Source organism: Mus musculus, chromosome 7, assembly GCF_000001635.26.
Source record: "Mus musculus strain C57BL/6J chromosome 7, GRCm38.p6 C57BL/6J".
Classification (NCBI taxonomy): domain Eukaryota; kingdom Metazoa; phylum Chordata; class Mammalia; order Rodentia; family Muridae; genus Mus; species Mus musculus.
Genome location: NC_000073.6, coordinates 15,452,918 through 15,479,277, shown reverse-complemented (window position 1 = coordinate 15,479,277; position 26,360 = coordinate 15,452,918). Strand labels below are relative to the sequence as shown.

Here is a 26,360-nt window from a genome sequence, read left to right as displayed (position 1 = left end):
ACCCACCCCACAGTCTCCACAATGATGTCCCCACCACTCACCCTGGATCCATCCAGACCTCTAAACTCCCTGGGACCTCCAGTCTCTTGAGGATTATGTTCATCTTCTCTGAACCTAGACTCAGCAGTAACCTCTGCTGCATATGTGTTGGGAGCTTCATATAAGCTGGTGTAACCTGCCTGATTGGTGGTTCAGTGCTTGAGAGATCTTGGAGGTCCAGGTTAATTGAGATTGCTGGTCCTCCTACAGGTTCTCACTTCTCAGTTTCTTCCAGCTTTTCCCTAATTCAACCACAGGGGTCAGCAGCTTCTGTCCATTGGTTGGGTGCAAATATCTGTATCTGACTCTTTCAGTTGCTTGATGGGTCTTTTGGAGGGCAGTCATGATAGGTCTTTTTGTGTGAGTGCTCCATAGCCTCATTAATCCTGTCAGGCCTTGGGGCCTCCCCTTGATCTGTAGCCTACTTTGGGCCTGTTGCTGAACCTTCTTTTCCTCAGTCTCCTCTTCATTTCCATCTGTGAAATTCTGCTTAGGGGGAGATCAGCCTGTCTCCCACTCTCTCTTACTGCGGCATAGTTTGCAGTGCTCCCAGGAGATCTGCTACACCCCAGGCACATAGGAGGTAGGGTCCAAACAGAGACATCTAGAAATTCCAAACTTATCGGGCACAATGAAAGCAGTGCCAAGGGAAAAAGCCATAGCTCCTAGTTCCCTTGTAAGGAAACTGGAGAAATCCTACCAACTCCACTATTTCTTTAGTACCTGTGCTAGGTTTCTCCCCACCAGCAGTGCATAAATGTTCCTCCTTGCTGACAACTTCTCCATCATTTATTTTCATTGGTTTTTATTGATCTTTGCCATTCTGACAAGGTAAGATAAACTGTCATTTAGTTATAATTTGCTTTGTTCTGATTGCTAAATATGGTGTAGTTTGCTTGTTTGTTATTTTGGTACGATGCCTTTCTATTAAAAGTCCCGGAGGTACTGGACCTTTTTTGGTAAGTCAGGTTGGAATGAATTTCACAATGGTCCTCCTGTCCATATCTCCTAAGATCTAGGATAAATGCTATGTTTTTAACAATCCCGGCGTGTTTAACATTTATTAAAGGGTTTCTCTGGGATTTTGTTTATCTTTTAATAATTTCCCTTTAGTTCTATACATTTTAAAAATCTGATTACTGGTTTTCTTGGTTTTGCTTTATTTATTGTTGTTTTGTTGTTTGTTTTGGGACAGAGTTTTTCCTGTATGAGCCATAGCTCTTCTGGCCTTTCCCTTTTTAGATCAGCCTGAGCTTGCCTTCTGAATGCTGGGATTAAAGGCATGCACCATCAGGCATGGGTTGCTTAGGTTTGAAACTTAGTTTGTCTTTGTACCCCTGGCTTTTCTAGGCATTTTAATTAGATCAGGATGGCTTGGAACTCATAGAGATCTACTTGCCTCTGCCTCCACACATACTATGATGGCTACTTGTTCTTAGTCCCCATTTTAAAAGATGTTTTGTATATTCTAATCATTACCCCTCTGCTATTGTTGTATCAGCTAGTAAAAACCCTGAAGAGACCACCAGGAATCACAACCTGCTGTAATTGCATGAGAGTCTTTATTCCAGCTCAAGCTTGGGCCACCAACCTTCCTGAGTGAACCCCCAGGTCTAAGTGAAAGCATTTTATAAAGGAAAGAAAAACCACAGGCTGGGTTTGCAAGCCTTGGCATTATATGAGAGGGTAAAGGAAGGACATCCTTCAAATCTGATAATGTTGGTCAGATATTGAGACAGAACCGTGCAGCTGGAAAGAAACCTTTCTGACCTGGAAAAAAAAACTTGTGCTATCAGAGGCTGGTGTATTTTTACAACTGACCACAGCTGTATGGGAGCACTTCCTTGCCCTTCTCTCATGGTTAATTAGTGGGGCATTTATGGTTTTTTTTTGACAGTTACTGTGGTGTTTATTCAAATAATAAATTCTTTTTTATTAGGTATTTTCTTCATTTACATTTCTAATACTACCTCAGAAGTCCCCCAAACCCGCCCTCCCTGATCCCCTCCCGCCCCCACTCCCACTTCTTGGCCCAGGCGTTCCCCTGTACTTAGGCATATAAAGTTTGCAAGACATTTCATAAAAACAGACACATTTATCAGTTAGATTAAACTTAATACATGCACATAAATACATGCATATATCAATTCCTTATTTTTTGATGAACAAGATAACAATTCACACCTAGTGAGTAGACATCACCATGTGCTTTTCAGACTAGATATCTCCATGTAGAATAATAAAAGTAGATCCATAGTTATCACCCTGCATGAAACTCAAGTCCATGTGGATTATAGATTATTTCTCTTAGCTTGTTAGGTCAAAGTTTCATATGGTAGCTCTTGTTTTATCTTCTATACTTTACTGTTTTTCAATGTTACCTCTTAGAAGCCTAGTAAAAGAGAGAAATGGTGTGGACCCTGTTGGAAGAGGAGGGAAAAAGAAGTGGGAGGAGTAGAGGGAGGGAAATTTCTTTTCAGAGTATAATGTATGAGAAGAGAAGCTATGTTTAATAAAAGGTAAAAAAGACAACTTTAAATGCAATTTTCCAATTAGAATGTCTGCAGCTCTGGCCTCTGCATCACAGAAGCTTGTCTCCTAGGGTCTGGCTTGGATCAATATCACTGCTGCTCCTGTTCTGGGTAACCATCCCATGGTTACTGCTATCTCCAAAATGCTGGGGTTTTCTGCTGCAACTGGCCTGCATTTTCACTAGTAGCCTCACCTGGACTACCTTCATGGACTCCACCTCTGCTACAGAGTGCCAAGGCTCAGCTCCTCTTTATGCTACTGTCAGATCTTCAAAACCAGCACCACCTGGGGGACTCTTGTAAAGTGGCTATTTTCACTGAACAATTCTCTTAACTCACGTGTCCACTCCAAGTTTCCCTCCCAGTTCTTTTAAACATTTATACCAACAGTTCCTCCCTTAGTTTTTTAAAGATGGCTTAAACAGTCCCTTTTCCAAGTTTCACAATGCCATACTCTAAAGTATAACAAGTGATCTAGCCTACTGTCATTCTTAGCTTTGCTTCTCCTGGGACAAACTCTGTGCTAAGAAAATCTTCTGCAAAACTGCCTTCTCTTCTCATGCTTCCAGCACCACCCTTCACCTTTTCAATTCCTCTGCTGGCATTTATTTATGCATGTATTCATGTATTTATGTATTAAATAATTAATCAATTTATTCTAGTAACTATTTTCTTCCTTTACATTTCAAATGCTATCCTGAAAGTTCCCTATACCCTCCTTTTGCCCTGCTTCCCAACCCACCAACTCCTGCTTCCTGGCCTTGGCATTCCCCTGTACTGGGGCATATTGTCTTCGAAATACCAAGAGCCTCTCTTCCCAATGATGGCTTACTAGGCCATCCTCTGCTACATATGCAACTAGAGACACAGGTCTGTAGTTGGGGGTGTACTGGTTAGTTCATATTGTTGTTCATATAGTGTTTAGACCACTTAAGCTTCTTTGGTACTTTCTCTAGCTCCTTAATTAGGGGCCCGGTGTTCCATCCAATAGATGCCTGTGAGTATTCACTTCTGTATTTGCCAGGCACCGGCATAGCCTCACAAAAGAGAGCTATATCAGGGTACTGTTAGCAAAATCTTTCTGGCATATGAAATAGTATCTGGGTTTCGTGGTTGTATATGGGACAGATCCCCAGGTAGGACAGTCTCTCAATGATCTTTCCTTCAGTCTCATCTCCGAACTTTGTCTCTGTAATTCTTTTTTTATTAAATATTTTCTTAATTAAATTTCAAATGTAATCCTCTTACCTAGTTTAATTTCAGAAAATCCCCTATCACTTCCTCCCTCCCACTGCTCTCCAACACACCCACTCCCATTACTGGTCCTGTCATTCCCCTCTACTGGGTCATAGAAATTTCGATGTACCAAGGGCCTATCCTCTCATTGATGACCGACTTGGCTAACCTCTGCCACATAAGTAACTAGAGCCATAAGTTCCAACATGTGTTTTCTTTGACTGGCGGTAGAGTTCGGTACTGGCTACTTTTTGTGTCAACTTGACACAGCTGGAGTTATCACAGAGAAAGGAGCTTCAGTTGAGGAAATGCCTCCATAAGATACAACTGTAAAGCATTTTCTCAATTAGTGATCAAAAGGGAAAGGCCAGTTGTGAGTGGGACCATCTCTGGGCTGGTAGTCTTGGTTCTATAAGAGAGCAGGCTGAGCAAGCCAGGGGAAGCAAGCCAGTAAGGAATATCCCTCCATGGTCTCTGCATCAGCTCCTGCTTCCTGACCTGCTTGAGTTCCAGTTATGACTTCCTTTGGTGATGAACATCACTATGAAAGTGTAAGCCAAATAAACCCTTTCCTCCCCAACTTGTTTCTTTGTCATGATGTTTGTGCAGGAATAGAAACCCTGGCTAAGACATATTGGTACCAGCATAGTGTGGTATTCCTGTGACAATCTGACCATGTTTTGGGGAGGAATGTGGAAGGACTTTGGAACTTTGGGTTTGTAGATCCATTCGTTGTTAAGAGCTCTGTCAGATGTTGTGTAGGAGCTTGGAAGATAATGTTGAGAACAGTGCAGAAGATGACGGTCTGGCTTGTGAAATTTCAGAGGGAAAAATTAAAGATTCTTTTCAGGGCCATTGATGTTTTGATTGTGAAGATTCTGTAGTTCTGATTAGCTGGGGCTGAAGAATCAGCTGTGATTAACAAGATACCAGAACTACTAAAGCAAAAGCTTTGCATTACTGGGACTATTAATACTAGTTAGCTGGAGCTAAGAAATTAGTGGTGATTAAGAAGAGACCAGGAGCCATCTTGGTCTTCTCAATGATACCTCGGTCAAGGAAGGAATAAAGAAAGAAATTAAGGACTTTATGGAGTTTAATGAAAATAAAGCCACAACATACCCAAACTTATGGGACACAATGAAAGCATTTCTAAGAGGAAAACTCATAGCTCTGAGTGCCTCCAAAAAGAAACTAGAGAGGACACACATTAGTAGCTTGACAACACACCTAATATCTCTAGAACAAAAGGAAGCAAATTCACCCAAGAGGATTAAAAGGCAGGAAATAATCAAACTCAGGGGTGAAATCAACCAAGTGGAAACAAGAAGAACCATTAAAAAAATCAATCAATCAATCGAGGAGCTGGTTCTTTGAGAAAATCTACAAGATAGATAAACCCTTAGCCAAACTCACTAAAGGGCACAGGGAAAGCATCCTAATTAACAAAATCAGAAATGAAAAGGGAAACATAACAACAGATCCTGGAGAAATCCATAACACAATCAGATCCTTCTAAAAAAGGCTATAATCAGCAAAACTGGAAAACCTGGATGAAATGGACACGTTTCTAGACAGATACCAGGTACCAAAGTTAAATCAAGATCAGGTTAATAATCTAAACAGTCTTATATCCCCTAAAGAAATAGAAGCAGTCATTAATAGTCTCCCAACCAAAAAAAGCCCAGGACCAGATGGGTTTAGTGCAGAGTTCTATCAGACCTTCAAAGAAGATCTAATCCCAGTTCTTCACAAACTATTCCACAAAATAGAAACAGAAGATACTATTCCCAAATCATTCTATGAATCCAGAATTACTCAGATACATAAACCACAAAAAAACCCAACAAAGACAGAGAACTTCAGACCAATTTCCCTTATGAATATCGATGCAAAGATCCTCAATAAAGTTCTTGCTAACTGAATCCAAGAACACATCAAAACAATCATCCATCCTGACTAAGTAGGTTTCATTCCAGGGATGCAGGGATGGTTCAATATAGGGAAATCCATCAACATAATCCAGTATGTAAACAAACTCAAAGACAAAAACCACATGAACCTCTCGTTAGATGCTGAGAAAGCATTTGACAAAATCCAACACCCATTTCTGATAAAAGTCTTGGAAAGATAAGGAATTCAAGGCCCATACCTAAACATGATAAAAGCAATCTACAGCAAAGCAGTAGCCAACATCAAAGAAAATGGTGAGAAGCTGGAAGCAATCCCACTAAAATCAGGGACTATACAAGGCTGTTCACTCTCTCTCTACCTATTCAACATTGTACTTGAAGTCCTAGCCAGAGCAATTAGACAAAAAAAGGATATCAAGGGGATACAAATTAGAAAGGAAGAAGTCGGCCAGCAGAGTCTTGCCCAACACTCGCAAGGGCCCACACGGGACCCCCCACGGGATCCTAAGACCTCTGGTGAGTGGAACACAGCGCCTGCCCCAATCCAATCGCGCGGAACCTGAGACTGCGGTACATAGGGAAGCAGGCTACCCGGGCCTGATCTGGGGCACAAGTCCCTTCCGCTCGACTCGAGCCCCGGGCTACCTTGGCAGCAGAGTCTTGCCCAACACCCGCAAGGGCCCACACGGGACCCCCCACGGGATCCTAAGACCTCTAGTGAGTGGAACACAACTTCTGCCAGGAGTCTGGTTCGAACACCAGATATCTGGGTACCTGCCCTGCAAGAAGAGAGCTTGCCTGCAGAGAATACTCTGCCCACTGAAACTAAGGAGAGTGCTACCCTCCAGGTCTGCTTATAGAGGCTAACAGAGTCACCTGAAGAACAAGCTCTTAACAGTGACAACTAAAACAGCTAGCTTCAGAGATTACCAGATGGCGAAAGGCAAACGTAAGAATCCTACTAACAGAAATCAAGACCACTAACCATCATCAGAACGCAGCACTCCCACCCCACCTAGTCCTGGGCACCCCAACACAACCGAAAATCTAGACCCAGATTTAAAAACATTTCTCATGATGATGATAGAGGACATCAAGAAGGACTTTCATAAGTCACTTAAAGAATTACAGGAGAGCACTGCTAAAGAGTTACAGGCCCTTAAAGAAAAGCAGGAAAACACAGCAAAACAGGTAGAAATCATTAAAGAAAAACAAGAAAACACATCCAAACAGGTGATGGAAATGAACAAAACCATACTAGAACTAAAAGGGGAAGTAGACACAATAAAGAAAACCCAAAGCGAGGCAACGCTGGAGATAGAAACCCTAGGAAAGAGATCTGGAACCATAGATGCGAGCATCAGCAACAGAATACAAGAAATGGAAGAGAGAATCTCAGGTGCAGAAGATTCCATAGAGAACATCGACACAACAGTCAAAGAAAATACAAAATGCAAAAGGATCCTAACTCAAAACATCCAGGTAATCCAGGACACAATGAGAAGACCAAACCTACGGATAATAGGAATTGATGAGAATGAAGATTTTCAACTTAAAGGGCCAGCTAATATTTTCAACAAAATAATAGAAGAAAACTTCCCAAACATAAAAAAAAAGATGCCCATGATCATACAAGAAGCCTACAGAACTCCAAATAGACTGGACCAGAAAAGAAATTCCTCCCGACACATAATAATCAGAACAACAAATGCACTAAATAAAGATAGAATATTAAAAGCAGTAAGGGAGGAAGGTCAAGTAACATATAAAGGAAGGCCTATCAGAATTACACCAGACTTTTCACCAGAGACTATGAAAGCCAGAAGAGCCTGGACAGATGTTATACAGACACTAAGAGAACACAAATGCCAGCCCAGGCTAGTATACCCGGCCAAACTCTCAATTACCAAAGATGGAGAAACCAAAGTATTCCACGACAAAACCAAATTCACACAATATCTTTCCACGAATCCAGCCCTTCAAAGGATAATAACAGAAAAGAAGCAATACAAGGACGGAAATCACGCCCTAGAACAACCAAGAAAGTAATCATTCAACAAACCAAAAAGAAGACAGCCACAAGAACAGAATGCCAACTCTAACAACAAAAATAAAAGGGAGCAACAATTACTTTTCCTTAATATCTCTTAATATCATTGGACTCAATTCCCCAATAAAAAGACATAGACTAACAGACTGGCTACACAAACAGGACCCAACATTCTGCTGCTTACAGGAAACCCATCTCAGGGAAAAAGACAGACACTACCTCAGAGTGAAAGGCTGGAAAACAATTTTCCAAGCAAATGGACTGAAGAAACAAGCTGGAGTAGCCATTTTAATATCGGATAAAATCGACTTCCAAAGTTATCAAAAAAGACAAGGAGGGACACTTCATACTCATCAAAGGCAAAATCCTCCAAGAGGAACTCTCAATTCTGAATATCTACGCACCAAATGCAAGGGCAGCCACATTCATTAGAGACACTTTAGTAAAGCTCAAAGCATACATTGCACCTCACACAATAATAGTGGGAGACTTCAACACACCACTTTCTTCAAAGGACAGATCGTGGAAACAGAAACTAAACAGGGACACAGTGAAACTAACAGAAGTTATGAAACAAATGGACCTGACAGATATCTACAGAACATTTTATCCTAAAACAAAAGGATATACCTTCTTCTCAGCACCTCATGGGACCTTCTCCAAAATTGATCATATAATTGGTCACAAAACAGGCCTCAATAGATACAAAAATATTGAAATTGTCCCATGTATCCTATCAGACCACCATGGCCTAAGACAATAACAACATAAATAATGGAAAGCCAACATTCACGTGGAAACTGAATAACACTCTTCTCAATGATACCTTGGTCAAGGAAGGAATAAAGAAAGAAATTAAAGACTTTTTAGAGTTTAATGAAAATGAAGCCACAACGTACCCAAACCTATGGGACACAATGAAAGCATTTCTAAGAGGGAAACTCATAGCTCTGAGTGCCTCCAAGAAGAAACGGGAGACAGCACATACTAGCAGCTTGACAACACATCTAAAAGCTCTAGAAAAAAAGGAAGCAAATTCACCCAAGAGGAGTAGACGGCAGGAAATAATCAAACTCAGGGGTGAAATCAACCAAGTGGAAACAAGAAGAACTATTCAAAGAATTAACCAAACGAGGAGTTGGTTCTTTGAGAAAATCAACAAGATAGATAAACCCTTAGCTAGACTCACTAGAGGGCACAGAGACAAAATCCTAATTAACAAAATCAGAACTGAAAAGGGAGACATAACAACAGATCCTGAAGAAATCCAAAACACCATCAGATCCTTCTACAAAAGGCTATACTCAACAAAACTGGAAAACCTGGACGAAATGGACAAATTTCTGGACAGATACCAGGTACCAAAGTTGAATCAGGATCAAGTTGATCATCTAAACAGTCCCATATCACCTAAAGAAATAGAAGCAGTTATTAATAGTCTCCCAACCAAAAAAAGCCCAGGACCAGATGGGTTTAGTGCAGAGTTCTATCAGACCTTCAAAGAAGATCTAATTCCAGTTCTGCACAAACTATTCCACAAAATAGAAGTAGAAGGTACTCTACCCAACTCATTTTATGAAGCCACTATTACTCTGATACCTAAACCACAGAAAGACCCAACAAAGATAGAGAACTTCAGACCAATTTCTCTTATGAATATCGATGCAAAAATCCTCAATAAAATTCTCGCTAACCGAATCCAAGAACACATTAAAGCAATCATCCATCCTGATCAAGTAGGTTTTATTCCAGGGATGCAGGGATGGTTTAATATACGAAAATCCATCAATGTAATCCACTATATAAACACACTCAAAGACAAAAACCACATGATCATCTCGTTAAATGCAGAAAAAGCATTTGACAAGATCCAACACCCATTCATGATAAAAGTTTTGGAAAGATCAGGAATTCAAGGCCCATACCTAAACATGATAAAAGCAATCTACAGCAAACCAGTAGCCAACATCAAAGTAAATGGAGAGAAGCTGGAAGCAATCCCACTAAAATCAGGGACTAGACAAGGCTGCCCACTTTCTCCCTACCTTTTCAACATAGTACTTGAAGTATTAGCCAGAGTAATTCAACAACAAAAGGAGATCAAGGGGATACAAATTGGAAAAGAGGAAGTCAAAATATCACTTTTTGCAGATGATATGATAGTATATATAAGTGACCCTAAAAATTCTACCAGAGAACTCCTAAACCTGATAAACAGCTTCGGTGAAGTAGCTGGATATAAAATAAACTGAAACAAGTCAATGGCCTTTCTCTATACAAAGAATAAACAGGCTGAGAAAGAAATTAGGGAAACAACACCCTTCTCAATAGTCACAAATAATATAAAATATCTTGGCGTGACTCTAACTAAGGAAGTGAAAGATCTGTATGATAAAAACTTCAAGTCCCTGAAGAAAGAAATTAAAGAAGATCTCAGAAGATGGAAAGATCTCCCATGCTCATGGATTGTCAGGATCAACATTGTAAAAATGGCTATCTTGCCAAAAGCAATCTACAAATTCAATGCAATCCCCATCAAAATTCCAACTCAATTCTTCACCGAATTGGAAGGAGCAATTTGCAAATTTGTCTGGAATAACAAAAAACCTAGGATAGCAAAAAGTCTTCTCAAGGATAAAAGAACTTCTGGCGGAATCACCATGCCAGACCTAAAGCTTTACTACAGAGCAATTGTGATAAAAACTGCATGGTACTGGTATAGAAACAGACAAGTAGACCAATGGAATAGAATTGAAGACCCAGAAATGAACCCACACACCTATGGTCACTTGATCTTCGACAAGGGAGCTAAAACCATCCAGTGGAAGAAAGACAGCATTTTCAACAATTGGTGCTGGCACAACTGGTTGTTTTTTTTTTTTTTTTTTTTTTTTTTTCTCACTGGCCAGAGTCCCAGGGATCCACCTGTCTCCATGTCCTCAGTGCTGGGATTACAGGCACATTCTGCCACATCTGGCTTTTTTTTTTTTTTTTTTTCCTAAATTGACTATTTTAGTAGTATGTATATTCTTTTTTTTTTTCCATTTTTTATTAGGTATTTAGCTCATTTACATTTCCAATGCTATACCAAAAGTCCCCCTTACCCATCCACCCCCACTCCCCTACCCACCCACTCCCCCCCTTTGGCCCTGGCGTTCCCCTGTACCGGGGCACACAAAGTCTGCGTGTCCAATGGGCCTCTCTTTCCAGTGATGGCCGACTAGGCCATCTTTTGATACATATGCAGCTAGAGTCAAGAGCTCAGGGGTACTGGTTAGTTCATAATGTTTTTCCACCTATAGGGTTGAAGATCCCTTTAGCTCCTTGGATACTTTCTCTAGCTCCTCCATTGGGAGCCCTGTGATCCATCCATTAGCTGACTGTGAGCATCCACTTCTGTGTTTGCTAGGCCCCGGGATAGTCTCACAAGAGACAGCTACATCTGGGTCCTTTCGATAAAATCTTGCTAGTATATGCAATGGTGTCAGCGTTTGGATGCTGATTATGGGGTGGATCCCTGGATATGGCAGTCTCTACATGGTCCATCCTTTCATCTCAGCTCCAAACTTTGTTTCTGTAACTCCTTCCATGGGTGTTTTGTTCCCACTTCTAAGGAGGGGCATAGTGTCCACACTTCAGTCTTCATTTTTCTTGAGTTTCATGTGTTTAGGAAATTGTATCTTATATCGTGGGTATCCTAGGTTTTGGGCTAGTATCCACTTATCAGTGAGTACATATTGTGTGAGTTCCTTTGTGATTGTGTTACCTCACTCAGGATGATGCTCTCCAGGTCCATCCATTTGGCTAGGAATTTCATAAATTCATTCTTTTTAATAGCTGAGTAGTACTCCATTGTGTAGATGTACCACATTTTCTGTATCCATTCCTCTGTTGAGGGGCATCTGGGTTCTTTCCAGTTTCTGGCTATTATAAATAAGGCTGCTATGAACATAGTGGAGCATGTGTCCTTCTTACCAGTTGGGGCATCTTCTGGATATATGCCCAGGAGAGGTATTGCTGGATCCTCCGGTAGTACTATGTCCAATTTTCTGAGGAACCGCCAGACTGATTTCCAGAGTGGTTGTACAAGCCTGCAATCCCACCAACAATGGAGGAGTGTTCCTCTTTCTCCACATCCTCGCCAGCATCTGCTGTCACCTGAATTTTTGATCTTAGCCATTCTCACTGGTGTGAGGTGGAATCTCAGGGTTGTTTTGATTTGCATTTCCCTGATGATTAAGGATGTTGAACATTTTTTCAGGTGCTTCTCTGCCATTCGGTATTCCTCAGGTGAGAATTCTTTGTTCAGTTCTGAGCCCCATTTTTTAAGGGGGTTATTTGATTTTCTGAGGTCCACCTTCTTGAGTTCTTTATATATGTTGGATATTAGTCCCCTATCTGATTTAGGATAGGTAAAGATCCTTTCCCAGTCTGTTGGTGGTCTTTTTGTCTTATAGACAGTGTCTTTTGCCTTGCAGAAACTTTGGAGTTTCATTAGGTCCCATTTGTCAATTCTCGATCTTACAGCACAAGCCATTGCTGTTCTGTTCAGGAATTTTTCCCCTGTGCCCATATCTTCAAGGCTTTTCCCCACTTTCTCCTCTATAAGTTTCAGTGTCTCTGGTTTTATGTGAAGTTCCTTGATCCACTTAGATTTGACCTTAGTACAAGGAGATAAGTATGGATCGATTCGCATTCTTCTACATGATAACAACCAGTTGTGCCAGCACCAATTGTTGAAAATGCTGTCTTTCTTCCACTGGATGGTTTTGGCTCCCTTGTCGAAGATCAAGTGACCATAGGTGTGTGGGTTCATTTCTGGGTCTTCAATTCTATTCCATTGGTCCACTTGTCTGTCTCTATACCAGTACCATGCAGTTTTTATCACAATTGCTCTGTAGTAAAGCTTTAGGTCAGGCATGGTGACTCCACCAGAGGTTCTTTTATCCTTGAGAAGAGTTTTTGCTATCCTCGGTTTTTTGTTATTCCAGATGAATTTGCAAATTGCTCCTTCTAATTCGTTGAAGAATTGAGTTGGAATTTTAATGGGGATTGCATTGAATCTGTAGATTGCTTTTGGCAAGATAGCCATTTTTACAATGTTGGTCCTGCCAATCCATGAGCATGGGAGATCTTTCCATCTTCTGAGATCTTCTTTAATTTCTTTCTTCAGGGACTTGAAGTTTTTATCATACAGATCTTTCACTTCCTTCGTTAGAGTCACGCCGAGATATTTTATATTATTTGTGGCTATTGAGAAGGGTGTTGTTTCCCTAATTTCTTTCTCAGCCTGTTTATTCTTTGTGTAGAGAAAGGCCATTGACTTGTTTGAGTTAATTTTATATCCAGCTACTTCACCGAAGCTGTTTATCAGGTTTAGGAGTTCTCTGGTAGAATTTTTAGGGTCACTTATATATACTATCATATCATCTGCAAAAAGTGATATTTTGACTTCCTCTTTTCCAATTTGTATCCCCTTGATCTCCTTTTGTTGTCGAATTGCTCTGGCTAATACTTCAAGTACTATGTTGAAAAGGTAGGGAGAAAGTGGGCAGCCTTGTCTAGTCCCTGATTTTAGTGGGATTGCTTCCAGCTTCTCTCCATTTACTTTGATGTTGGCTACTGGTTTGCTGTAGATTGCTTTTATCATGTTTAGGTATTGGCCTTGAATTCCTGATCTTTCCAGAACTTTTATCATGAATGGGTGTTGGATCTTGTCAAATGCTTTTTCTGCATCTAACGAGATGATCATGTGGTTTTTGTCTTTGAGTTTGTTTATATAATGGATTACATTGATGGATTTTCGTATATTAAACCATCCCTGCATCCCTGGAATAAAACCTACTTGGTCAGGATGGATGATTGCTTTAATGTGTTCTTGGATTCGGTTAGCGAGAATTTTATTAAGGATTTTTGCATCGATGTTCATAAGAGAAATTGGTCTGAAGTTCTCTATCTTTGTTGGATCTTTCTGTGGTTTAGGTATCAGAGTAATAGTGGCTTCATAAAATGAGTTGGGTAGAATACCTTCTACTTCTATCTTGTGAAAAAGTTTGTGCAGAACTGGAGTTAGATCTTCTTTGAAGGTCTGATAGAACTCTGCACTAAACCCGTCTGGTCCTGGGCTTTTTTTGGCTGGGAGACTATTAATAACTGCTTCTATTTCTTTAGGGGATATGGGACTGTTTAGAAGGTCAACTTGATCCTGATTCAACTTTGGTACCTGGTATCTGTCCAGAAATTTGTCCATTTCGTCCAGGTTTTCCAGTTTTGTTGAGTATAGCCTTTTGTAGAAGGATCTGATGGTGTTTTGGATTTCTTCAGGATCTGTTGTTATGTCTCCCTTTTCATTTCTGATTTTGTTAATTAGGATTTTGTCCCTGTGCCCTTTAGTGAGTCTAGCTAAGGGTTTATCTATCTTGTTGATTTTCTCAAAGAACCAACTCCTCGTTTGGTTAATTCTTTGAATAGTTCTTCTTGTTTCCACTTGGTTGATTTCACCCCTGAGTTTGATTATTTCCTGCCGTCTACTCCTCTTGGGTGAATTTGCTTCCTTTTTTTCTAGAGCTTTTAGATGTGTTGTCAAGCTGCTAGTATGTGCTCTCTCCCGTTTTTTCTTGAAGGCACTCATAGCTATGAGTTTCCCTCTTAGAAATGCTTTCATTGTGTCCCAAAGGTTTGGGTACGTTGTGGCTTCATTTTCATTAAACTCTAAAAAGTCTTTAATTTCTTTCTTTATTCCTTCCTTGACCAAGGTATCATTGAGAAGAGTGTTGTTCAGTTTCCATGTGAATGTTGGCTTTCTGTTATTTATTTTGTTATTGAAGATCAGCCTTAGTGCATGGTGATCTGATAGGATACATGGGACAATTTCAATATTTTTGAATCTGTTGAGGCCTGATTTGTGACCTATTATGTGGTCAATTTTGGAGAAGGTACCATGAGGTGCTGAGAAGAAGGTATATCCTTTTGTTTTAGGGTAAAATGTTCTGTAGATATCTGTCAGATCCATTTGTTTCATCACTTCTGTTAGTTTCAGTGTGTCCCTGTTTAGTTTCTGTTTCCACGATCTGTCCATTGGTGAAAGTGGTGTGTTGAAGTCTCCCACTATTATTGTGTGAGGCGCAATGTGTGCTTTGAGCTTTACTAAAGTTTCTTTAGTGAATGTGGCTGCTCTTGTATTTGGAGCATAGATATTCAGAATTGAGAGTTCCTCTTGGAGGATTTTACCTTTGATGAGAATGAAGTGTCCCTCCTTGTCTTTTTTGATGACTTTGGGTTGGAAGTCAATCTTATCAGATATTAGGATGGCTACTCCTGCTTGTTTCTTCATACCATTTGCTTGGAAAATTGTTTTCCAGCCTTTCATTCTGAGGTAGTGTCTATCTTTTTCTCTGAGATGAGTTTCCTGTAAGCAGCAAAATGTTGGGTCTTGTTTGTGTAGCCAGTTTGTTAGTCTATGTCTTTTTATTGGCGAGTTGAGACCATTGATGTTAAGAGATATTAAGGAAAAGTAATTGTTGCTTCCTGTTATTTTAGTTGTTAAAGGTGGCATTCTGTTCTTGTGGCTGTCTTCTTTTAGGTTTGTTGAGGGATTACCTTCTTGTTTTTTCTAGGGCGTTGTTCCCGTTCTTGTATTGGTTTTTTTCTGTTATTATCCTTTGAAGGGCTGGATTCGTGGAGAGATAATGCGTGAATTTGGTTTTGTCGTGGAATACTTTGGTTTCTCCCTCTATGATAATTGAGAGTTTGGCTGGGTATAGTAGCCTGGGCTGCAGTTTGTGTTCTCTTAGTGTCTGTATAACATCTGTCCAGGCTCTTCTGGCTTTCATAGTCTCTGGTGAAAAATCTGGTGTGATTCTGATAGGCTTGCCTTTATATGTTACTTGACCTTTTTCCCTTACTGCTTTTAGTATTCTATCTTTATTTAGTGCATTTGATGTTCTGATTATTATGTGTCGGGAGGAATTTCTTTTCTGGTCCAGTCTATTTGGAGTTCTGTAGGCTTCTTGTATGTTCATATGCATCTCATTCTTTAGATTTGGGAAGTTTTCTTCAATAATTTTGTTGAAGATGTTTGCTGGACCGTTGAGTTGAAAATCTTCATTCTCATCCACTCCTATTATCCGTACGTTTGGTCTTCTTATTGTGTCCTGGATTTCCTGGATATTTTGAGTTAGGATCTTTTTGCATTTTCCATTTTCTTTGATTGTTGTGCCGATGTTCTCTATGGAATCTTCTGCACCTGAGATTCTCTCTTCCATCTCTTGTATTCTGTTGCTGATGCTCAAATCTATGGTTCCAGATTTCTTTCCTAGGGTTTCTATCTCTAGTGTTGCCTCGCTTTGAGTTTTCTTTATTGTGTCTACTTCCCTTTTTAGGTCTAGTATGGTTTTGTTCATTTCCATCACCTGTTTGTATGTTTTTTCCTCTTTTTCTGTAAGGACTTCTACCTGTTTGATTGTGTTTTCCTGTTTTTCTTTAAGGACTTGTAACTCTTTAGCAGTGTTCTCCTGTATTTCTTTAAGTGATTTATTAAAGTCCTTCTTGATGTCCTCTACCATCATCATGAGATATGCTTTTAAATCTAGGTCTAGGTTCTCAGGTGTGTTGGGGTTCCCTGGACTGGGCGAAGTGGGTGTGCTGGGTTCTGGTGATGGTGAGTGGTCTTGGTTCCTGTTAGTAAGATTCCTCCGTTTACCTTTCGCCATCTGGTAATCTCTGGAGTTAGTAGTTATAGTTGACTCTGTTTAGAGATTGTTCTTCTGGTGATTCTGTTACCGTCTATCAGCAGACCTGGGAGACAGATTCTCTCCTCTGAGTTTCAGTGCTCAGAGCACTCTCTGCTGGCAAGCTCTCTTACAGGGAAGGTGCGCAGATATCTTGTATTTGGACCTCCTCCTGGCCGAAGAAGAAGGCCCAAAACAGGACCTTTCTCAGACACTGTGTTGCTTTGGCAGTTCCCAGGTGGTACAGACTCTCACCTAAGCAGACTAAATTCCTAAGTTCCTTGGAGTCCCGGGACCAAGATGGCGACCGCTGCTGCTGTGGCTTAGGCCGCCTCCCCTGCCGGGTGGGCACCTGTCCTCTGGTCCGGAAGGTGGCCGGCTGTCCCCGGCCCACACAGGGTGCTGCCTCAGCGCCTCTGTGCTTCTGCCTGTTCCAGAAGCTGTCAGGTTCTCTGGCGCACCCTCTCACCTGTTCAGACTAATTTCCTAAGTTCGGCGGGTCTCGGACCAAGATCACAACTGGTTGTTATCGTGTAGAAGAATGCGAATCAATCCATACTGATCTCCTTGTACTAAGGTCAAATCTAAGTGGATCAAGGAACTTCACATAAAACCAGAGATACTGAAACTTATAGAGGAGAAAGTGGGGAAAAGCCTTGAAGATATGGGCACAGGGGAAAAATTCCTGAACAGATCAGCAATGGCTTGTGCTGTAAGATCGAGAATTGACAAATGGGATCTAATGAAACTCCAAAGTTTCTGCAAGGCAAAAGACACCGTCAATGAGACAAAAAGACCACCAACAGATTGGGAAAGGATCTTTACCTATCCTAAATCAGATAGGGGACTAATATCCAACATATATAAAGAACTCAAGAAGGTGGACTTCAGAAAATCAAATATCCCCATTAAAAAATGGGGCTCAGAACTGAACAAAGAATTCTCACCTGAGGAATACCGAATGGCAGAGAAGAACCTGAAAAAATGTTCAACATCCTTAATCATCAGGGAAATGAAAATCAAAACAACCCTGAGATTCCACCTCACACCAGTCAGAATGGCTAAGATCAAAAATTCAGGTGACAGCAGATGCTGGCGAGGATGTGGAGAAAGAGGAACACTCCTCCATTGTTGGTGGGATTGCAGGCTTGTACAACCACTCTGGAAATCAGTCTGGCGGTTCCTCAGAAAATTGGACATAGTACTACCGGAGGATCCAGCAATACCTCTCCTGGGCATATATCCAGAAGATGTTCCAGCCAGTAAGAAACACACATGCTCCACTATGTTCATAGCAGCCTTATTTATAATAGCCAGAAACTGGAAAGAACCCAGATGCCCCTCAACAGAGGAATGGATACAGAAAATGTGGTACATTTACACAATGGAATACTACTCAGCTATTAAAAAGAATGAATTTATGAAATTCCTAATAAAATGGATGGACCTGGAGGGCATCATCCTGAGTGAGGTAACACATTCACAAAGGAACTCACACAATATGTACTCACTGATAAGTGGATATTAGCCCAAAACCTAGGATACCCAAGATATAAGATACAATTTCCTAAACACATGAAACTCAAGAAAAATGAAGACTGAAGTGTGGACAATATGCCCCTCCTTAGAAGTGGGAACAAAACACCCTTGGAAGGAGTTACAGAGAAAAAGTTTGGAGCTGAGATGAAAGGATGGACCATGTAGAGTCTGCCTTATCCAGGGATCCACCCCATAATCAGCATCCAAACGCTGACACCATTGCATACACTAGCAAGATTTTATTGAAAGGACGCAGATGTAGCTGTCTCTTGTGAGACTATGCCGGGGCCCAGCAAACACAGAAGTGGATGCTCACAGTCAGCTAATGGATGGATCATAGGGCTCCCAATGGAGGAGCTAGAGAAAGTACCCAAGGAGCTAAAGGGATCTGCAACCCTATAGGTGGAACAACATTATGAGCTAACCAGTACCCCGGAGCTCTTGACTCTAGCTGCATATGTATCAAAAGATGTCCTAGTAGGCCATCACTGGAAAGAGTGGCCCTTTGGACTTGCAAACTTTATATGCCCCAGTACAGGGGAATACCAGGGCCAAAAAGGGGGAGTGGGTGGGCAGGGGAGTGGGGGTGGGTGGGTATGGGGGACTTTTGGTATAGCATTGGAAATGTAAATGAGTTAAATACCTAATAAAAAATGGAAAAAAAAAAAAGAAGAAGGAAGACCAAAGTGTGGATACTTAGCTCCTTCTTATAATTTTAAACAAAATACCCATGGATTGATTCACAGTGACAAAGTTCAGAGCAGATCTTGAAGGAATGACCATCCAGAGACTGCCCTACTGGGGGATACACGCCATAAACCACTACCAAACCCAGACACTAGGCAGATGCCACCAAGAACCTGCTGACAGGAGCCTATATAGCTGTTTCCAGTGAGGCTGTGCCAGTGCCTGGCAAATACAGAAGTGGATGCTCACAGTTATCCACTGGACTGAGCACAAGTTCCCCAATTAAGGAGCCAAAGAAATACCCAAGGAGCTGAAGGGGACTGAGTCCCCATAGAAGAAACAACAATATGAACTAATTAGTACTCTCAGAGCTCCTTGGACCTTGTCTTCATCAGGGTTTCTATTCTGTCACAGACATCATGACCAAGAAACTAGTTGGGTAGGACAGGGTTTATTCGGCTTACACTTCCATACTGCTGTTTATCACCAAAGGAAGTCAGGCCTGGAACTCAAACAGGGCAGGAAGCAGGAGCTGATGCAGAGGCCATGGAGGGATGTTCTTTACTGGCTTGCTTCCTCTGGCTTGCTCAAGAACCAAGACTAGCAGCCCAGAGATGGTCCCACTCACATGGGGCCTTTCCCCTTTGATCACTAATTGAGGAAATGCCTTATAGTTGTATCTTATGGAGGCCCCCGACCAGTGTCTCTAGTTGCGTATGTAGCAGAGGATGGTCTAGTATGCCATCATTGGGAAGAGAGGCTCTTGATATTGCGAAGACCATATGCCCCAGTACAGGGTAATGCCAGGGCCAGGAAGCAGGAGTTGGTGGGTTGCAGAGCAGGGCAAGGGGAGGGTATAGGTGACTTTCGGGATAGCATTTGAAATGTAACGGAAGAAAATAGCTACTAAAATTAATTGAGTCATTAATTAATACATAAACACATGAATACATAATTAAATAAATGCCAGCAGAGGAATTGGAAAGGTAAAGAAAAAGGGAGGTGCTGGCAGCATGAGAAGAGAAGGCAGTTTTGCAGAAGAAATTGTTAGCACACAGTTTGACCAGGGGAAGTGAAGCTGAGAATGACAGTAGGCTAGATCAGTTGTTATACTTTAGAGTATGGCATTGTGAAACTTGGAGAAGGGACTGTTTAAGCAATCTTTAAAAAAACTAAGGGAGGAAATGTTGGTATAAATGTTTAAAAGAACTTGGAGGCAAACTTGGAGTGGGCAGGGAGTTAAGAGAATTGTTCAGTGAAAATAGCAACTTTACAAGAGTCCCCCAGGTGGTGCTGGTTTTGAAGATCTGACAGGAGCATAAAGAGCAGCTGAGCCTTGGCACTCTGTAGCAGAGGTGGAGTCCCTGAAATTAGTCCAGGTGATGCTATTGGTGAAAGTGTGGGCCAGTTGCAGCAGAAAACCCCAGCATTTTGGAGATAGCAGCAACCATGGGATGGTTACCCAGAACAGCAGCATCAGTGAGATAGAACCTCACCAGACCCTAGGAGACAAGCTCCGGTGATGCAGAGGCCAGAGCTGCAGACATTCTAATTGGAAAATTGCATTTAAAGTAGTCTTTTTTCCCTTTAATTAACCATAGCTTCTCTTTTCATACAATATACTCTGAAAAGAAATTTCCCTCCCTCTACTCTTTCCACTTCTTTTTCCCTCCTCTTCCAACAGGGTCCACACCATTTCTCTCTCTTTCTAGGCTTCTAAGAGGTAACATTAAAAAACAGTAAAATATAGAAGATGAAACAAAAGCTACCATATGGAACTTGGGGCTAACAGGTCAAGAGAAATATTCCTGACAGGAATGTTACAGAAACAATATGAAAAAGCTGGCAGGAATGGTACAAAGTGACTACAGTTATGCTAGGAGGGGGGCAGTTTTCAACAACATCTTTTCCCCACTTTATATCATGCTCACTGTATCTGGTATTATGTTGAGGTCTATAATCCACTTGGACTTGAGTTTCCTGTAGGGTTATAACTATGGATCTACATTTACTCTTCTACAAGGAGATATCTAGTCTGACAAGCACGTGGTGATGTCCACTCACTAGGTGTGAATTGTTATCTTCTTCATCAAAAGATAAGGAATTGATATATGCACGTATTTATGTGCAGGTATTAAGTTTAATCTAACTGATAAATGCGTCTGCTTTTATGATAATACTCTGCTGTTGTTAATAATGTAATTCAGGGTGTAGTACATTTTGCTGAAGGTGACTGGTTCAGCAGTTCTTTTATTATTCAGGAGAGTTTTTCATAGTCTGGGCTATTTGTCTTTCCATAACTAAGTGGAAATTGTTCTCTGAAGATCTGTGAATCATTGTATGGGAATTTTGATGGGGATTGCACTGAATTTATAGATTGCTTTTGGTAGACTGGCTGAGCATTGGTGATCTTTCTATCTTCTGATACCTTCTTCAATATTTTTCCTGGAATTTTTATCATAGAATATTTTTACTTGCTTGGTTAGAATTGCCTCAAGATATTTCACATTACTTGGGGCAATGTTAAAGTGTTTGTGCCTAATTTTTTTCTTAGTCAAATTGTTGTTTGTATAGAGAGGGGTACTGATTTTTCTGGTTAATTTAACACTACAGGTACTCTGCTGAAAGTGTTTCTCAATCATAGACATTCACTAGTGCAATTTCTCAAGTCACTTCAGAACATTGTCATATCATTTAAATAAAGGTACTTTGAAGTACTCCTTCCCCATATGTATTTCCTTTACCTCCTACAAGTGTCTTCTTGCTTAAGCTAAGAACTTCAAGTAATGCATTGAACAGATATGGAGAGAGTGGCAGCCTTGACTTGTTCCCGATTTTAGTGGAATTCTGTAAATGTTATGCCTGGTTCTTCCTCCCAGACTCTTCCTCCCAGAAATAAGTCTCAGATTAAAAAAATATTTTAAAATACCATGCCTAGGCCTGGAAAATGGCTCTATGTTTAAGAGCACTGACTGTTCTTCCAGAGGTCCTGAATCAATTCCCAGCAAACACATGGTGGCTCAAACCATCTGTGAAGGGACGTAAGGTTCTCTGCTGGTGTGTCTGAAGACAGCTATAGTGTACTCATGTACATAAAATAAATATTAAAAAAATACCATGCCTATACATTTTAGCTCCTCTTTGACTAGATCATAACTTAGACGACTCAATTGTATTACCTTCCCTTCTTCCATGTGGTTGATTACCTGTGCTCAGGTACTATGCATCTGTCCTCCCCGACCCCCACATCTTCCTGAAGACAGGTGTATTAACTCACCTGGAATTTCAACACTCAGGAGAAGCAAGAAGATGGCATGAAACACTGTGCCAACCCATAATCCCTGCTTTCCCTGATGTGAAGAGCAAGAAAGATACTATTGCTTTGATATTGATGGATGAAGATTCACAGTCAAGAGGAAGGGATATGGGAGGCTTCTGCCATAACAGCTATTCATATGCCAACTTACCCAGCCTCCCAAGAAAGTAGCATACTAGTAATAGAGGCACTGAAGAGAACACTTAAGTGGGTTGGGATACAGAAATGTACCTTTCCACAATGGGTGACTAATGGAAGAGGTAGAAGGAGAAGGTGTATATTCTGTTATTGGAAAGTCCATGAAGATTATGTCCCCATACTCTAGTGAGAATACAGATGACAGAACTATGTCAGTTTTATAATTTTTTATTTTTTCACGCTTTGGGGAAGGGGAGGGCACAAAGGTGGGTAGACATAGCAGGACAGGGATCTGTGTGTAATCAAGTGCTAACCAATATAAAAATAGGAGAGAATCCATTTAATTGCTATGTTCAATGAATAGCTGTACCTTTGTGGTACATTGAAAATAAATAACACTAGTTTAATTGAGACATTTTCACAAAGTCTTCCTTGAAAGCTTTCTACCTCATGTGTTCAGACAATCAGTCTCCAAGTTTAAAGCTTTCACTTTGGTAGATGGAGAGAGGAGTGCCCCAAACTTCCGGATCAACAATTCTTAGATGGCATCCACAAGTCAGAAGTGCTCAGGGAAGTCAGACAGTGACACTTGGTCTGGGACAGAATCCAAGTCACTGAGATGTACAGGGAAGAGCTGGTCTTGTATAGCAGTCTGGTCTTAAACACCTATGAGTGTGTATTGAGCAATGGGTCTCCCTTGGATTCCCAGATGTCAAAGCTGTGCTGGAATGTGGAGTTTGGGCTATTGCTGGATCTTGATCTGCAGCAGGTTGTGCAGATAGTGCACAGACTGATGATTGACAGACCGTACTCTCCCCTGTTGCTGGGTTTCACTCAGCCTATAGAGACATCATGGCATCACTTAATAAATTCTCATTAATCTGAATAATGGACAAGGTTGACTCCGGGTCTGAGAACATACTTGGGCTGAAAGGAGGAGGAAAGCTGACATGACATATTTCCTCCCATGCAGAAAATATGGATTCTGAGTCTGGAGATGTACTTGATGGGCTGCATGGAGGAGAACTGAACACAGACTGTCTCTCAGCCAAGGTATCCTGATAGGCAGAGCTTGGCAGAGAGACAGTGCCTTTAGGGCTTTCAGTTATTTCACAGGAATCCTGGCCATGCATCAAATTTTGCACCGTGTTCTTCTCTGTCTCCTTCCTTTGCTTCTTAGACCTTGTATTCTTTTGATAGATTTCACAGACCTGATCAATTTTGGAAAAGATGGCCATCTGGTCTAGGGAATTACTCAAGGGGCTGAGTTCAGGAAGAGGGCTCAAAACTGATGGTGTCTGGCACATGGAGAAGGTGGATTCTGAGTTTTGGGTCATACTTGGAGGTCCGAGTTGAGGAGAAAGGCTTAATCCAGAGGGTATGTCACACGAAGATTCAGCACCGGCTGCTGGAGAAGGTGAGGAAAGAAAGTTGGAACAGCCAGACCTATCACTAGATAGGTGCCCCGGTTCCCTGGAAAGTTCTCTACACTTCTGCCTTGGATGCTCCGAGATAATGTGGCTCTTGCTGAAACACATGTCTTCCAAGGGTTGATCAATGAGGGAAGAGTTGAATTCCTGGTGAGGGGAGTTCCTTGATGGTCTAAACTCAGGAGGATAGCTGACATTCACATGTCTCTGGCACACAGAATCTGGACTGGCAGCGAAATCAGGAACTTCACCGCCACTGCTGGAAGTAGGCCTATAGTGAGGTCCACTTCCAATTCTCCGAGGGAGTTATGAACTCTTCTGACATTCTTTAGCTCGTCTGTTCTTGAACCAGGTCTGGAAAACAAAGGAGACGTCAGAGGAATACCCGTAACGGGACCACAGGTTGAAGCCTTTAGATGGGAGGTGTTTTTATAGCCATAGAAACTGCATGAGGCAGAAACAGAGAAGTCTGAGGCTCTAAATCCCAAAGAGATCGCAGTAAGGTAGGATGTATATGACTTGGCACCAAAATCTGGGGAAGATTCAGGTAGTGTGTCCTGTGTCTTAGTAGAAGCCGTGGTGTATGGGTCTCTAAGACCCTGCAGGAAAATAATCTTGACCCAAAATGGTACCAGGTTGAATCAGAATGGGATGTACAGGGAAGAGCTGTACCCCTAGAGGGCTGAATAACCACCATTCACAAAACTCCAAGGTGCCCTTAGCACTTAAGAAGCACAGAGTTCAGGTAATTGATTGAGGAAGAGACCCTTTTGGTGTTGAACAGAGGGAAAAGAGAGAGCCATACCTGGATCTTGTATTCTGTCACACCAATCAGTAATGCCAGTGCCTTCCGTTGTTCCAGGTCTGGGTTCTGGCACTGGTGAAAATGTTCTTGCAGCAGACACTTTTGTTCTTTGGAGTACACGGTGCGTTCCTTTCGACACTTTCTTGGAGCCACAGGGCCAGATTGTTTGTTATAATATTTATCTGACAGTGGCATAGAACCTATGGGAACAGGGAAACCAGAACTCACTGAGGTTCTTGAAAGTATCTGATGACTTGGCTGCCCTGAGAGTCTTCTCAGAGTTGGTAAACCTGGGCCCATGACAACACTTGTTTGCATTCGCATACCTGAGTTTCTGGATGGTTCTTGGGAGTCTTTCTGATGTAGGTCCCTTTCATGGACTGAATGACTTGATTGCAGTGGACATGTTGGGGTCACTAGAGGACTCTGACACATTTGAAAAGGTAAGTACCTTGTAGGCTCTTTAGGCACTAGGAAACTGGTTTCTCTGGGTATATTTGAAGCCATTTGGAATTTAGGATGCAAGGAGGAATCTTTGGACATCTATGTGTTCTGAACTGATTGGAGAATGTTCCTGCACTGGAGAACCTGGAACTAGGAAACACATCAAAAGAGCTCCAGAGAGCACCCATTTATACATCATGCCTACACAGCATTTGCTTTGGACTCTTAGATAGCAGGAATCAGGATTCCTCAGGTGGCCTCAGTCTTCCTGACCAACTGCCTCTGATTCCCAAAATCAGCATTCTCAGTATTGCAATAGACATGCAATTAGCTCCTGTGTTAATATCAGACCACAAAAGAGGGCAATTGGCTGTCATCCCCTTGGGTTTAAAGCTAACATATCCTCTTCATTTCCACTGGTGTTCTATCTCTCTCCCAACAAGGAGTCAGGGCCATGGAACAGGCAGCATCCATGTGATCCCACCCCACCCCTATCTCCTACACAAGAGCTTTGATGATCTAATTACCCAGTATATCATAGGGCTCTTACACCTAACCTAGACCTACCCTAGTACTGAAACTCTACTCCATGGACTTGGTCTTAATTGAATCTCCACCCAGTACATCCACATAGGTTCCTCTTTCATCCCCTCACATCCAGCAGATATTCCCACCCTGTGGCCAGGCTCAGTTGGCAGATATAACTTATGGAAACTTGGACAGGTGGAAGACACCTCTTTTGGGACAAGTTTTGTCTGTCTGACTTTGGCTGTCCTACAACTCGATTTGAAGACAAGGATGAAATTGAGCTCTCAGAGATACACCTGTCTGTGACCAACCTGTCCAGTGCTTCGAATAAAGGCATGTAACACCATATTGGACTCATTCTTTGGGGAGTCCTGCCCTCTTTGGTTTCATCCAGAAGAAATTTGTTCTACAATCTTCTGGGATCACCTCAAAAAACATCTCTTCTCATGCTAGAGCCCAAGGGGACCTGCTCATTCCTGTCCCCTGTTTTCACCTTGTAATTACCCTCTCTTTTCTTTTCTTCTCTTTATTTTCTTTCCTTTCCTCTCCTCTCCTCTCCTTTCCTTTCCTTTTCTTTTCCTTCCCTTCCCTTTCCTTTCCTTTCTTTTCAATTCCTTTCTTCTCTCTCTCTCTCTCTGTCTCTCTCTCTCTCCCTTTTTTTCCTTTTTTCTTTTTTAAAATTGAGACTGGCAATTCTACATGTCCCTCACTTTCTGGATCCCACTATAATAATAAGCCAGCCCTCAATATTACAGAGTCCCACTGCCAATGGGTCTGGAGAACGGGGGTAAAATGTGTGCTCCAAAAACCCAATATGGTTACCTCTTCTTGTTGAATGAGGACCTGTTTAGTCATAAAGCTGACAAGTTGTCACACTTTCCAGTCAATATACCACCACCATGGTCTATTTTGCCCCCCCCCCCAGAGCTCACTTTCGTCCCAAGTCCACTGGAGATCTTATTGTGTGTTCATCCT

General features: G+C 41.6%; 1 pseudogene; it reads right to left on the bottom strand.

Moving 5' to 3' along the window:
• On the bottom strand, positions 23,239–25,001 carry Obox4-ps29 (oocyte specific homeobox 4, pseudogene 29; annotated as a pseudogene).